A 12,574-nucleotide genomic window follows, 5' to 3' on the forward strand; every position below is an offset into this window, starting at 1 on the left:
GATGTACGTAATTCACTCTCTTGCGTCCCTCGAGGTCTAGAGATACACGTCGCGGGGCATGAGACTGAGTTGGCCAACTGAGACTATTTGCTTTGCAATAAACCCTAGCTTTGGGAATACAACCTTGTGTCTGGCGTAGCTATCGTGTGTGGTGACTTGCCTTGTTTCCATAGATGTAAGGGACCCCGACGGGCCCCTTTCAGAAGCTTCCCACAAAGGATTATTTACAGATTCTCATGGCTTCGGCACACTTTTGTAGTTGCCTGATGAAGAACGAATATCGCTGGTCGGATTCTCTTCACTTTCTCGGTCCCACATTCAGGTGAGGGGACCTTCAGGGATTTGAATCTTGTCTCTGGAGTTCCAACAGGAGTGCACCAAAGTTTCAGATAGATTTGGACATCAGAAGACTATGACCTGCACTCAAGCTCTTCGTTCCCTGGTATTGGCGTTTTGCAGCCCAGCAAAGTCACAGCACGTCGAAGGATGGCTCGTTTTGCAGATCTTTTTGAGACTAGTGGATCTCACCAACGTCTGCTTAGGAGTCGTCGCATTCGGGATCCCCAGATGGTTGATTGGAACAAAGGGTTGCATCAGGCTACGGTTACATAGCAGGCTCTCTGGTCACTGGAAATTGCTAAAGATGTCTTTCCTTCATCTTCCTCTTTGGATTCAGCTCCAGTGGTCAACTTGTCAGCAGCTTCCAGGTTCGGAGTAATTACCACTACAGCACAATCTCTGCAAACTGTCTCTGCAGTTTACAGAACGGGCTGTCTGGCTGTCCAATCAGGACAGTCAACCCCCCTAGTGGGAAATGCTTCCTTTCAGGCAAGGCGAAAGATAAAAGGCTGCCCTCGTTTCCTGTCCTCTCAGACACTCATTCCCACCAAATAAAAAACTTCAATCAATCAAGGTCGTTCCCAGCTAGAATGGCATAAGATGGAAGACCACCTCCGAAACAATAAAATGAGAAATAGCGAAAAAAGGAGTCAACCATTCCAGCAGAATCGTGGCCCTCCTGTGCATTACCGCAGCTGATTTGACAGCCTGCAAGAAAGAATGACTAAAAGTCATAAAAGTAATTGCACTGCCACCAGCCATTCAAGTTAACTAGTAATTGTAACATAAATGTTACCAGGGAAGTAAGAAAGGGGATACAGTGCATCTCCCCAGTACTCCACATAAGGCGGGGTGTGCTGATATATATATTTACCCCTTAGGAACAGGAGTTCATCCAAGTATATTAAAGACAAATTACAAAGGGAAGCCCAGAGGGGCAACCCAGCCTAAGCCCAAAAGTTATAGGAAACCAACTCCAATCATACATTGTGGAGGGACATACAAGGGTCACCCATCAAAAGAGTAAAAGACTAGGTGAGAGGTGAAAATGATTTACCTTCACCTAGGGACAAGGAAAACTAATTACCAAGTCCAAGCAAAAGGTTCTGGGTTTGACACAGGTCAGGAAGATTTATCATTTATGAAAATCTTACCCAATAGGTATAAAGAAGGAAAGACCTATGAAAGGAAGGATATGATAAGATGGAATGAGAATAAAAGTTGATGGAAAGAAAAAACAAAGACAGGAAGGTGAGCAGGATTGAAAAGAAGAAAGGAGGGAAATAAAAAATCTATACAGAAACAAAGAATTAAATGAAAATAGAAAAAGGAAGGCTAGAAAGAAGCAGAGGGTCAAGCTATTACAAAATAGCATAATATGTGTACATTAATTTCAGAAATGCATTAAAAGTGAGGGTTGAAAAATGTGTCCTATAGTCGGACCCCATTATTCATATGCTGCAACAGCTTCCATCAACTCATTGTTGAAGAAAGTGTCATGCAGTGATCAGTGGAGTCTATTATCGATACTTTGTCAACGGAGCCATGGCACCATGCGATGAAGCTCCCAACTTGAGACAACATATCCGTGAGCAGGATATTCAGCGGCCAAGTTTCCATTGGTAAATCCTTCAATGTTTTAAAAAGAAAATAAAGTCCCCCTTTTAAGCAAAAATGACGTTCCCACAAATCATAATCTTTCATACGACTGTAACCCCCCAACTTCTGAATAAAATACCAGAGAGCATGCTTTCACCTACTCAGGAAAAGATGGCAGGAAAAGAACAAGCTTATAATACATGGTATTACTGACTCAGAGGAGGCAGATAGGACTCCAAAGAGTTGAGAAACCTTGGGGCAAGCGTTGAATTTTTGAAAAACTCACCAACACCAAATAAAAAGAAAAAAAATCATGCAATCTTAACATCTGCATAGTATCTGTAGGACAGACTAGATATAAGAAATTTGATGCCATCAGAGATGGACCCCATTAGTAGGACCATGTAGTTAAATGCTGGTCCAAGAGTCCCCCCCCAGTAAACATCCAATTGCACTTTTATGGTTAGCATTGATTGATTGTTTTTCGTAATGTCGAGTGAAACGTGTTGAAAGTGGTTTCAGATTCATAGGTGGATGTGAATCAGAGTATTAACCAGCCGTGAAGGCTTAGGTGTACAACTCAGACACATGGCGGTATGTTGAATGGTAAAGACTTATTAATAACCAAAACAGGTAGGGGTTGGAGGAAATCCTAGCTAACCCTACCTTCAACAGGGGTTTCCCGGCCAACAAAACTATCCAATTAAACAGTCTGTGTCAGAATTTGCAAAGTAATGTTCGCCGTCCCGTGTTCAAATCCTAACCTATCCCTCACAAGCTAAACTCAAAATAAGGTGAAAAATTGAAATTTCTGACTGCCGACCTACAACCGTGCATATAGTTCAAAGGTGTAGAAAAAGCAAGCAAAAAAGTTCCACCAGACTCAAGGGTTTGACTCCCTTTCCCGAGAGTCTTAACACTTTATACAAGATTGTCTGTATCTTTAATGGTCAACATAAGTATCTTTAGCAGGCCTGGCTCCCATGCCCTGCAACAACGAGGAATAGCCTGGGCACCTTTTCCAAGTCTACAGGGTCCCAGCCTCCTTGGTGGCCAGTCCCAACGTCCACGTACTGCAACGATAAATAATAGCATGGTTCTCTCTCCCCAAGCTGTGTTCTTATTTTCCTCTCAATTGCTAAGGGACCCAGACCCTACCCTCAGAACCCCTCTCAGTTACTGAGACGAGGCAGAATAGCTTGGTTCTCTCTCCCAGGCTGTACTGAGGGTGCTCGACCCATTCTCAGTACCCCTCTTCTTGGTCCACTGTCCTGGCCAAGTGGAGTACTTAACATTCTTGGATGCACAGTTCTCACTCTCTCGGTCTTCACTTCCACCCACAGCCTTGGTTTACTCTCCTGCCAAGGTCTGAGTGTTACTTGTACATGTAAGCTTCGTAGTCTTCTCAATAGCGGTTTGGGGTGTATGAACCCACTATGGGTCCCAATGCCCCTTCCCTGGATTGATCTTATAGCGCGCTCTCTCAATTCTCTCTTCACTCCACAGCCTAGGTTTACTCTCTTGATAAAGGCATGTGGTCGCCACTTGTATCTGCAAAGTTGGTGTTCCCCTTTATTACTGGTTGGTTTATGCCTTCCTGACATGGGTCCCACACCCCCCCTCCCTCACTAGGTCACTCTGCCCGTTGAGTATTTCTTCTCCGTTGTTAGGACTAATTTTCTATACTCTGGCCTGATGGACATTAGCCACAGTAGGTAGCCAAACGCGGTAAACACAGTAAAGCTAACGTAAAATACACCAAGAAATAGCAGAAGTAACTGCGGTTACCAGCTTGTCCCTTAGGCACACCTAGAGTAACCAAAAATCCTCTTTGTTAGTCTAGGGTAAAACAAAATGTGTACCCCATTGTACTGCATTGTACATGCATTGTAAGATGCATTGTACAATGATAAAAAAGTTACCAAAAGTGATAACATTGTTACAAACCTAAGGGAAACAATGTTTCCCAGTACTGACAGCCTGAAGGACATGTCAGTTTCCCCATGACAAATGAGCAAAAGCCTATAGTTGCTGCAAAGAGAAATATTTCCTAACATTTGTTTCGGGCCTTCAGTACTCTTTCTGGGTCTCCCCAATCCTGGGACTAGCCACCCTTGTACCTGTAGGGCCTTGGCCATCACCGTCCGGTTGTTCAGGGGTCTCTAAGGAGCTTTTGCAGATTCTCTAGCTCCTCAGGCTTCTCTGGCTCACCAAGACTTTCCCCGGCCTTCCGCACGTCTCCTCTGCAGTTTGCTGCTGGTTTCCTTGCACTCCAGAGACCTGTGTCACCTGACGGAAGGTACGTGTCCCCTCTTATCTGGTGTGCCATCTGCGAGTGCGTCTCTCCCTCGGACACAGTCTGCCTCTCTGCTTTGTGGTCCTGCCCGTACCTGGGCCCTTTCCGGGCTCATGCTGAGCCGACAACGGAGACGCCATCCTTCTCTTTTATACTGGCTGACCTCATTGCTGAATCTGGAGTCTTTTTATTCTTATGCCGACACCCAGCTGGTGTTTCGGCTAGACTCCCCTCAAATGGATCCACCCGAGAAGTTGCAGGACTGCTTGGAGAAAGTAGGCAGCTGGATGTCGGCCAACTGGCTGAAACTGAATGGAAGCACAACGGAGGTCCTGGTGTTCGGACCTCAAAACGTGATCATCTCTGGAATTCGGAGCATTGGCCGAATAGTTGGGCCCCTGTCCAGTGCCCTGCACCTCAGTAAAAAGCCTTGCGGTGAAACTCTTACCAAATGACTCGCGTGAGGCACAGATCTCTGCCATATGCAGCACCTGTTTCGGAAAACTGAAGGTTTTGAGGAGGATTCTCGCTCTGCTTCCTCCAGCAAATGGAACACTGGTGACATCAACTATAATGGGGTCACTGGATCACTGTGGTGGGATATACTTGTGACATCCCAAATATCGGATCTAACAGATGCAATTACTCCAAAACTCGGCAGCTAAACTGCCACTTGTGGTGCCTCGTCCGATACCTTCAATAGCTCTCCTGCACTGCTTGTATTGGCTACCAATGGCCACTCGGATTGAATTTAAGACTGTTGTCCATCGTGCTGTGCACAATGTTGGCCCTCAATATCTAAAAGGGAAGTTAGAGCGGTACTGTCCAGCCAGACAACTGTGCTCTGCGTCACACTTACTTCTCAAGATCCTCAAATATCAGCGAAAGCAACTAGGTGGCTATTCCTTTTCAGTCCTGGCCCCTAGTTTATGGAACGATTTCCCGCTATCCTCAAGAACCATTGATGAGGATATCCCTTTTAGGAGAGAGTCAAAAATCCATCTGTTCTAGCTCAGTTTTTTCTACAGGTTAGGAGTGTGAAATATCAGTCGCGAGGCTGCTGACTTTTTAGCGCCTACATGCCTTTTGGTTGTTGCGCTTTATGCATTTTCAAATTATAATTCTATTGCTGCCTTTGAATGACAGCTGACCAATAAGATTGTTCAAAGTCTAGAATGTGCGCATTTGTTCTGGTCAGTGTTCATTACTCATGGCCTCTTCCTTGTCCCAGAAGTTCTTGTCTGAGATTTACTGCAAAAACACATGGGGACATTGGGTAGTGTGGAATTGGAGGGGTTTTGAGGGAAGATTGGAGGGTGAAATGGATACAGAGTTCTCCCGAGATGGCCAGTGCTCTCAATGGGGTTCTCCCTTCTCATGAGATCCTCTCGCCGAGCACCACACCCAGCGGGATTATCGGGTAGCGGCCTCACCTCCCTGCCCCCTCATGGAAAGGGGCTCCCCCATCTGAAACAGTGACGATACCTTGGGATTCCTCACACAGCCCAAACATATATGACTGAGCAGCCACTTTTACTCAATAAACCTGGCAAATGCTCTCAGAAAATAAAAGAAAATATGAAGAAAAGAAATACTCCCCAACACACACACTGGAAACAGATAGAGAACATTGGTGACCGTTTCCACATACATAGCGCCACAGAGATGTTCAGACCAGTGCAATCAGCAGAGCGATGTCAGAGAAAGGAGCTCTAATGCAATATTCAATTTGTTTGAATGGATTGGTATGATTTGACCGTGGCATAATTGTTTGTGGTGGATTTGAACGTAGTCAATTTTACTGCGGGCAAAATACCAATCCATCCCCCCACCCCCAATACATCCCCACTTCCCTCCCCCCACTTCTTTCACCGTCAGCGTTCCATCTGACCCTCCGGCGTCAGTTCCGTCCCTGCAACGCGGGTCATAACTGACGCTGCAGCGTCCCTTACTCTATTTATTTTTTGTAATCTTTTTTTTTTTTTTTTAAAAAAGTCCCCCGCTTCCAATGCCCCGGAAGCGCAGGACACCCCCGCAACCCCTGTTCACTATATTTGATTGATTGATATTTTATTTCTATCGCGCTCGTACACAAGTGTTTCAGAGCGCCACAAGGCAAGGGAGGGGAACAGGGGAGAACTAAACAGCGATCTTACTAGGCCCAGTGACATTAAGAACACGCAAGTGCATGGGAGGGGGGAGAAGTGGAAAGTGCGAAGCAGAGGAGAAAAAGATAAATAACAATACATAAATAATAAAGGCAGCAAACAGTGGTAATGCAGCCAGCAATTTGCAAGTGCTAGGTTTAAGGCAGCAGACGGGGTAGGTCTGATAAGTGCAGGAAGAAAAAGGGGGGGCTGTATGGGTACAGAAACAGACCCCAGTGCAAGGGGTGGCCTGGAGGCAGTGCAGGAGGGTGGCAGGATGAGCAGGTACCTGGGCCCGAAGGACAGAGGGTGGCCAGGTGCATGGTGCCAAGAGATAACAGATCAGCAGGGGAGAGGGGAAGCGAAGGCAGAAGAAAAGAGGAAGGTCTTGAGGTGCTTCGGAACCGGAGATGGTTCTCCTCAAGTTTTAGAGTGGCCGGGAGGCTGTTCCAGAGGGAGGCCCCAGCCGAAGACAGATCTACCCCCAGCTGGTTTCTTAGAAGAACGACTGACCCTGAGGGAGTTTGAGATAGAGGAGCGAAGAGCTCGAGAGGGCCCATTTGACCGAATATTTGTTTGTACGATCATTCCGTACAGGCTAAATTCGGTAAATGGGCCATACGGTAAAACAAATTCTGTCAAATTGGCCAATTACCAGGTGAGAAGAAGTCTGCATTAAAAAACGATTCTACTTTTGAAGCGAAAATATTTTTATTCGCCTGAACAATACACCATTGGTAATGAGTTTTCCTCATGAATTTAATGCTGCCTCCCTTTTCAGAATTGGGCATCAAATGCTGCCCCGTCAAACTTATCTGGGACCTGTGAGAAACCAGATGGCGTTCTCACATCTACTCCCCTTGGATCCTCTGGTATTGTACGTTTTTACTGAGTAAAAACATCCGCAAGCATCAAAAGTCCAAAAATGCATACCACCAAAGGTTCGAACACCGAATGTTGGAACCTTTGGTGGTATGCATTTAAGGTAGGAAGAAAAAAAAAAAAAACACACAGGCTGCGGGGGTTTCCTCTGCAACACCCCGCTCACTACACTTTACAGTACAGTGAGCAGGGGTTGTGGGGGACATGTATTTCGCATGGGAAATGTACTCACCTTCTGTGGTGTGTACATTTCCCATGCAAACTTTTCTGTTGCGGGAAAACCAGCCGCGGTCGGATCACGCAGATCCGATCCTCTATACAGGTGGACAGGGAAAGGCCATCACTTTTTTGATCCTGCCCGTGAGGGTGGACAAGCGAGGGAGGACCACCTGGATGGAGGGTCCTTGGGGATTGGAGATGGGATGCCCTTAGGTAGGATGCAGTATTCCACACTCCCATGTCAGGAAAGAACCCCTACACCAGAGGTGGTTATGGGATATTGTTATCCATGTTCTCTTGGTCCAGAGATGGACAGGAGATATTACCCCCAGACGTGTTCGAAGAGAAGGATTGGGTATGAGGTACTGGGACAAAACACAGTATTCCCCCTTGTCCTTGTAATAACCAGCATAACCCTCCCCCGACCTTACGGGGTAATTGTAGAGCAGTTCCCCTTTTCCCCCCGCCTCTTGGGATACATGACAGTAGTGAGACAATGAAGAAACAACTTTGGGGAATGAACACTCCACGCTTTCTCCACTTGGTACTGAGACAAGGAAGAAGCCACAGAGTAATGAACACCACTTACTCTCACCACTTTTGACACTGGGACGAAGAAGATGACGAAAGAAGCACACAAGTATACTGAACAGCCATGTCCCACTAATAGGTTCAGGCCAAGTCAGTCAATTGAAATAAAGTATTCCCACCTGCACCCTATGAAAGTCTCAGGAGAGTATAAAAGGAGTAGTCACTAGAAGCGAAGGCGAGCGAGTTGGTACAGCAGCTGAGACGCCAGAGTTACCCAGCACCAGTTGGTGGAGAATGAGACCCTGAGAGTCTACAAAGTAAAGCCGTGAAAAGAAACGTGGCAAGGGAGCTGTGTCTGCTTGGAGCCAGAGAAGTCCAGAGAAGGGAGCCGGAAGGCGTGCTGATCCCTTGTGAAGTGGTTCGAAGAAATGCTCATTCACCTGGGCTGAGAAGGGAGCGCAGGAGTGTTCAAGGGGCCGATGGCGAGGCCCTGACCCAGGAGGGAAAAGACGCTTCACTCATTTCTAGCGGAAAGCCAAGAATACAACCAGTGAGTTTCAAATAGTAGGAAACCCGGTATGTGAAATGCGTGAGTGAATACAATGCAAGTGACAATCTGCGTGTGAAGAAATACATGTCCTTAATCTCCAAACAACGCTAAGTGAATGAACAAAGATGAAAATAGAAGGATAAGTGATACGAAGTAAGAGAGTGGTCACACATCAAGAAATACCTTCTCGAATGCCTCTGTGGAAAGAAAGAAAGCCTTTTTATAAGTAGGGGATCCAGGTGAAAGGCGAAGTATGAGCAAAATCCCCAAGAAATACTGAACTGAATGAAAATAAGCAAATTGCTCCTATTGAACACAAATGTAAATGCAAGAGCAAATTACTAACCCTGAATATTGAACTGAATGAACAGCAAGAAGCTGCATATAAGAAATGACTTGTTCATTGAATATTGAACCACACAAATATGTTTAATAAATGGCTGGAAGATGATTCAAGGTTCCTGGTTGCGTGACCTGTAATGAGTGGACCGTTCCGTCTAACAACTACGCCAAGACCAGAGAACCCCTATATGCTAACAAGGAGACCGGTTATTGTGTTGAGAGGAAAACCAGTATTGATGCCTACGAGACATGGGCAAGGGAACCGTGAGCTGTGAAGAACTGCTGAAAGTCAGTTCAAAGACCAGGCATCAAGATACTTCTTTTGTAGCATCTTTTTGATATTGAACTTTGGGAAGGGAACCCCGAGACCCGCCGGCCTGGAATTACACTGAACTTGGGCGGGGGTGGAGTGGCATCCTGACATTAATAAAGCTGTGGAAGTTTACTACTTTAAGTCCAAGAGAAAGTAATTTTAACATTGTGATGAGCTTGTTGATATTTGGGGAAAGGAAGCTGAATAGGCCTGAGCTGGAAATAGCTCTGAACTTTACTTCTGGAACACTGTTTAGCTTCTGATTGATATCCCTCCACATTGTTTGGTTTTAGTTGTGAGGGCAAGCATAGGTTTTGGACACAGACAGACTTTTCATTTGAACTTACTGACACAGACTATCCTTAGTTTCTTTAGGTAGGGAAATCCCACCTCAGGATAGGGCAACTTAGGGCTTAGACCAGCGGTATTCAAACTGTGGGGCATGCCCCTCTGGCGAGCCCGCAGCCTCATACCCAGGGGGGCGCGCATCCACAGCCCGAAAAAAAACAGAAAACAGGATACATTACAAAAGGATTTGTCTGTTGCTTCATCATCAAGCAGCAGCCCGATCTACGGCCCCTGCCACACATGCTTAGTGCGACAGGGGCCGGGGCCTTTGTGGGGCCTCAGGCTCCTTTAAGAGCCTTTATGAAGGCGAAAGAAAAAAGCACACACCTGCTTTTGCCGTGGTGACCCATCATTGCGGCAAAAAAAAGGAGTGTGCTTTTTCTTTCTAATGCAATGAAATACCCAAAAACCTTTTTGACAACTTTCTAAACTTCTTAAGTCAACATCATGTAGAAGATCAGAAAATAATACACCAAAGACTATTATTGCGACAAAGGCTCCTGCTTCATCTTACTGGAGAAAGGTGCAGTTGCCAAGGGGGCCGAAAGCTACCTCATGCCAGGTAATGTCTGTGACACAAATGGTGATTTGTTGGATGGAAGGCTTAGAAAAGAAGGCGGAATGTAGTTGCAGCTCACCCTGGAGCATATCCAAAGCCCCAGAGCAGGTGGGCCTGGGTTGCAGTGACCTGCACTAACAAGAATGCAAACAATGAACAGGGGAGAAGGAAAGCCTGCAGACATACATAGGGCTACTGAGGGCCAGAGTGCTGTAAAAGAAGTCCACAGAGATGAAGAGTTCCAAGGAGAAAGGCTGCTGATCTATCTGAGAGAAACAAAAGCCCAAAGCACCTTTGAGAAGGAGCTGAAGCGAGATAGCACCCTTTTGGTCAGGATACTCTGTGCTGAGAAGCCGCTGCATACTGAAACATTGAGTCCAAGATTTCAAAGTGAATTGAAGAAACTACAAGCTGAAACACTGCGCTTAGTGGACCACTAAGTCCAATTTGCCAGAGCAAAGTGGTGAAACTACAAGCTGAGAATCCGCTCCATGCAAGGACACCGAGCCCAAATTCCTACAGCAAAATGAAGAAACTGCAGGCTGGCAACACCCTGACTTCAGGGATTTTTAGCAAAAGTTCCCAGTTCAAACATATAGAAACAACACGTTGAAAACCTTCTGCATACTGGGGCACTGAACACAAGTTTTCAGAGTGAACTGCATAAACTACTCACTGAGAACCTGCTACAGCCACAGCCGGGTGGATAGCTCAGGATAGGTCAAGGGCAACGCAGACAACGTACAGCAACACATCTTCGAATGCTGGGCTAACTCTTAGAAACCGGCTCTGGTATTAAGTGCGTTATTAAAGAACAATTATAATGACAGCAGGAGGCACTGAACCCTAGTTCCCATACCGATAACGAGCTAAAGGAACAAAAACACTTTATCTGATATATACTGGTTCACTGACCCCAGAGGCGTCCGAGGTCCCACAGAGAACTTAAAAAAAACAACACACAAAAAAAACACATGTAGTGGATTAGGTGCTGAGTCCAAGCTCAGGAACATTGGTTAGGCCACTGGTGCATGTGGCAACACTGATTTCAGTTACCCAGCATGAACTAGAACAGCAGTGGCCAGGGAAGGCTTCAGGGCATTTCAGCTTTTTTAAATTAGAGGCACCAGGGCATTTCAAACTTTTCACATGAGGGAACACCACAGAGTCTTGGGGGTGGGGGAGCAGCTTCCCCCATGTTGCCAGTCAGAACTCATTTACCTCAGCAATGTCTTTCGTTCTCTGTTTTTTGTCCTGGTGCTTAAAATGTGCGCTTTGCATTACAAGCTGTGTGCCGCAGAGTGCTCCGCTCTAAGCAGGGGAGACATGAGGACTGTGGGGACTCTGTCCAAGTGAATAGAACAGAAACCCCATGGTCCTCCTTTCTCCTGCCGAAGCAGTGGCCAGGGAAGGCGCTAGGGCATTTAATTCTTTTCATAGGAGGGGCCTACACTGAGAGTGGCAGTCTCAAAAATAAAGCCACACATAGACTCACTTTCTGCAAATAGACAGGCCCACCCTTCCCATTAGTACTTGCTATGTAAAATCAAATTGTTTTCTGCTGAATGTAGTATTAGGAATGTATTTAAAAATAAATAAAGGCCCTACTGGAGAATTTTGTGTTTACTTGCATGGTTTCTATGTTTGGATTGGAAGTGATTGTCCTACTGTCTTGGAATGTCTCCCCAACAACACATATCCCTACAAAATGATGGCACCAGGCATTCTGCAGCCATCTCTATAAAAAAATAAAAAAACACCAACACAGAAGGGCAGGGCAAGAGGGTCCCGAACATTTTATTTTTTGCTCAGGGGGGCCTTGGCATAAAAAGTTTGAAGACCACTGCCTTAGGCAATCCTGACATTTTCTTTAATAAAAGCCTTTAATACATTTAATCTGTTGTCTGTCTCCTTCCAGGATGCCAACCTCACAGACCTTCGTACTAATAGTTCCCTAAAGCATGAAGGGATAAAAGGGCATCAAGTCAAGTACAACTGTAATGTTTATTATAATTTTTAAATGGTTTCTAGATTCCATAGAAGTTTTGATTGTTATGCTGACTGTGTAAATGTCCATTGGTTTTGGTTGCACTGTTGCATGTAAACCTGACAAGTGTCTCATTTAATAAACTTGAAGCGGGAGTGCTAGCGACATGTATATCTACTAATAGCTTAAGGAAAAGGCTTTCAGAACATTAAAGTATCAATTGAAGGGGGGGACTGGAGGTGGATCAGAGTTGATGTTTCCAACCCCTTTAAAGTTGAAAAATAAACTACTCGCGCTCTAAGAAAATATAGACAAGGGTGGTGCAAATTGTTCATCCGCGACTCATGGCAGGTAAGAAATGGTGTACTGTGTGTATATACAGAAATTAGGTGAGTGGCTAATAACTTCCAACTTGAATTTCTATCCACAGAGATACATATAAGAAAAGTAAGAGTCTGGTGT

The 12,574-nt window shown here is 45.5% G+C and overlaps 1 protein-coding gene across 2 annotated transcripts in view; it reads right to left on the reverse strand.

The window, feature by feature from the left end:
* KDSR (3-ketodihydrosphingosine reductase) overlaps positions 1–12,574 on the reverse strand; it is a 738,731-nt gene that overhangs the window by 402,941 nt on the left and 323,216 nt on the right. The window lies entirely within an intron of this gene.

The sequence above is a fragment of the Ambystoma mexicanum genome, chromosome 5p (assembly GCF_040938575.1).
Source record: "Ambystoma mexicanum isolate Mex_15411 chromosome 5p, UKY_AmexF1_1, whole genome shotgun sequence".
In the NCBI taxonomy this organism is placed as follows: Eukaryota; Metazoa; Chordata; class Amphibia; order Caudata; family Ambystomatidae; genus Ambystoma; species Ambystoma mexicanum.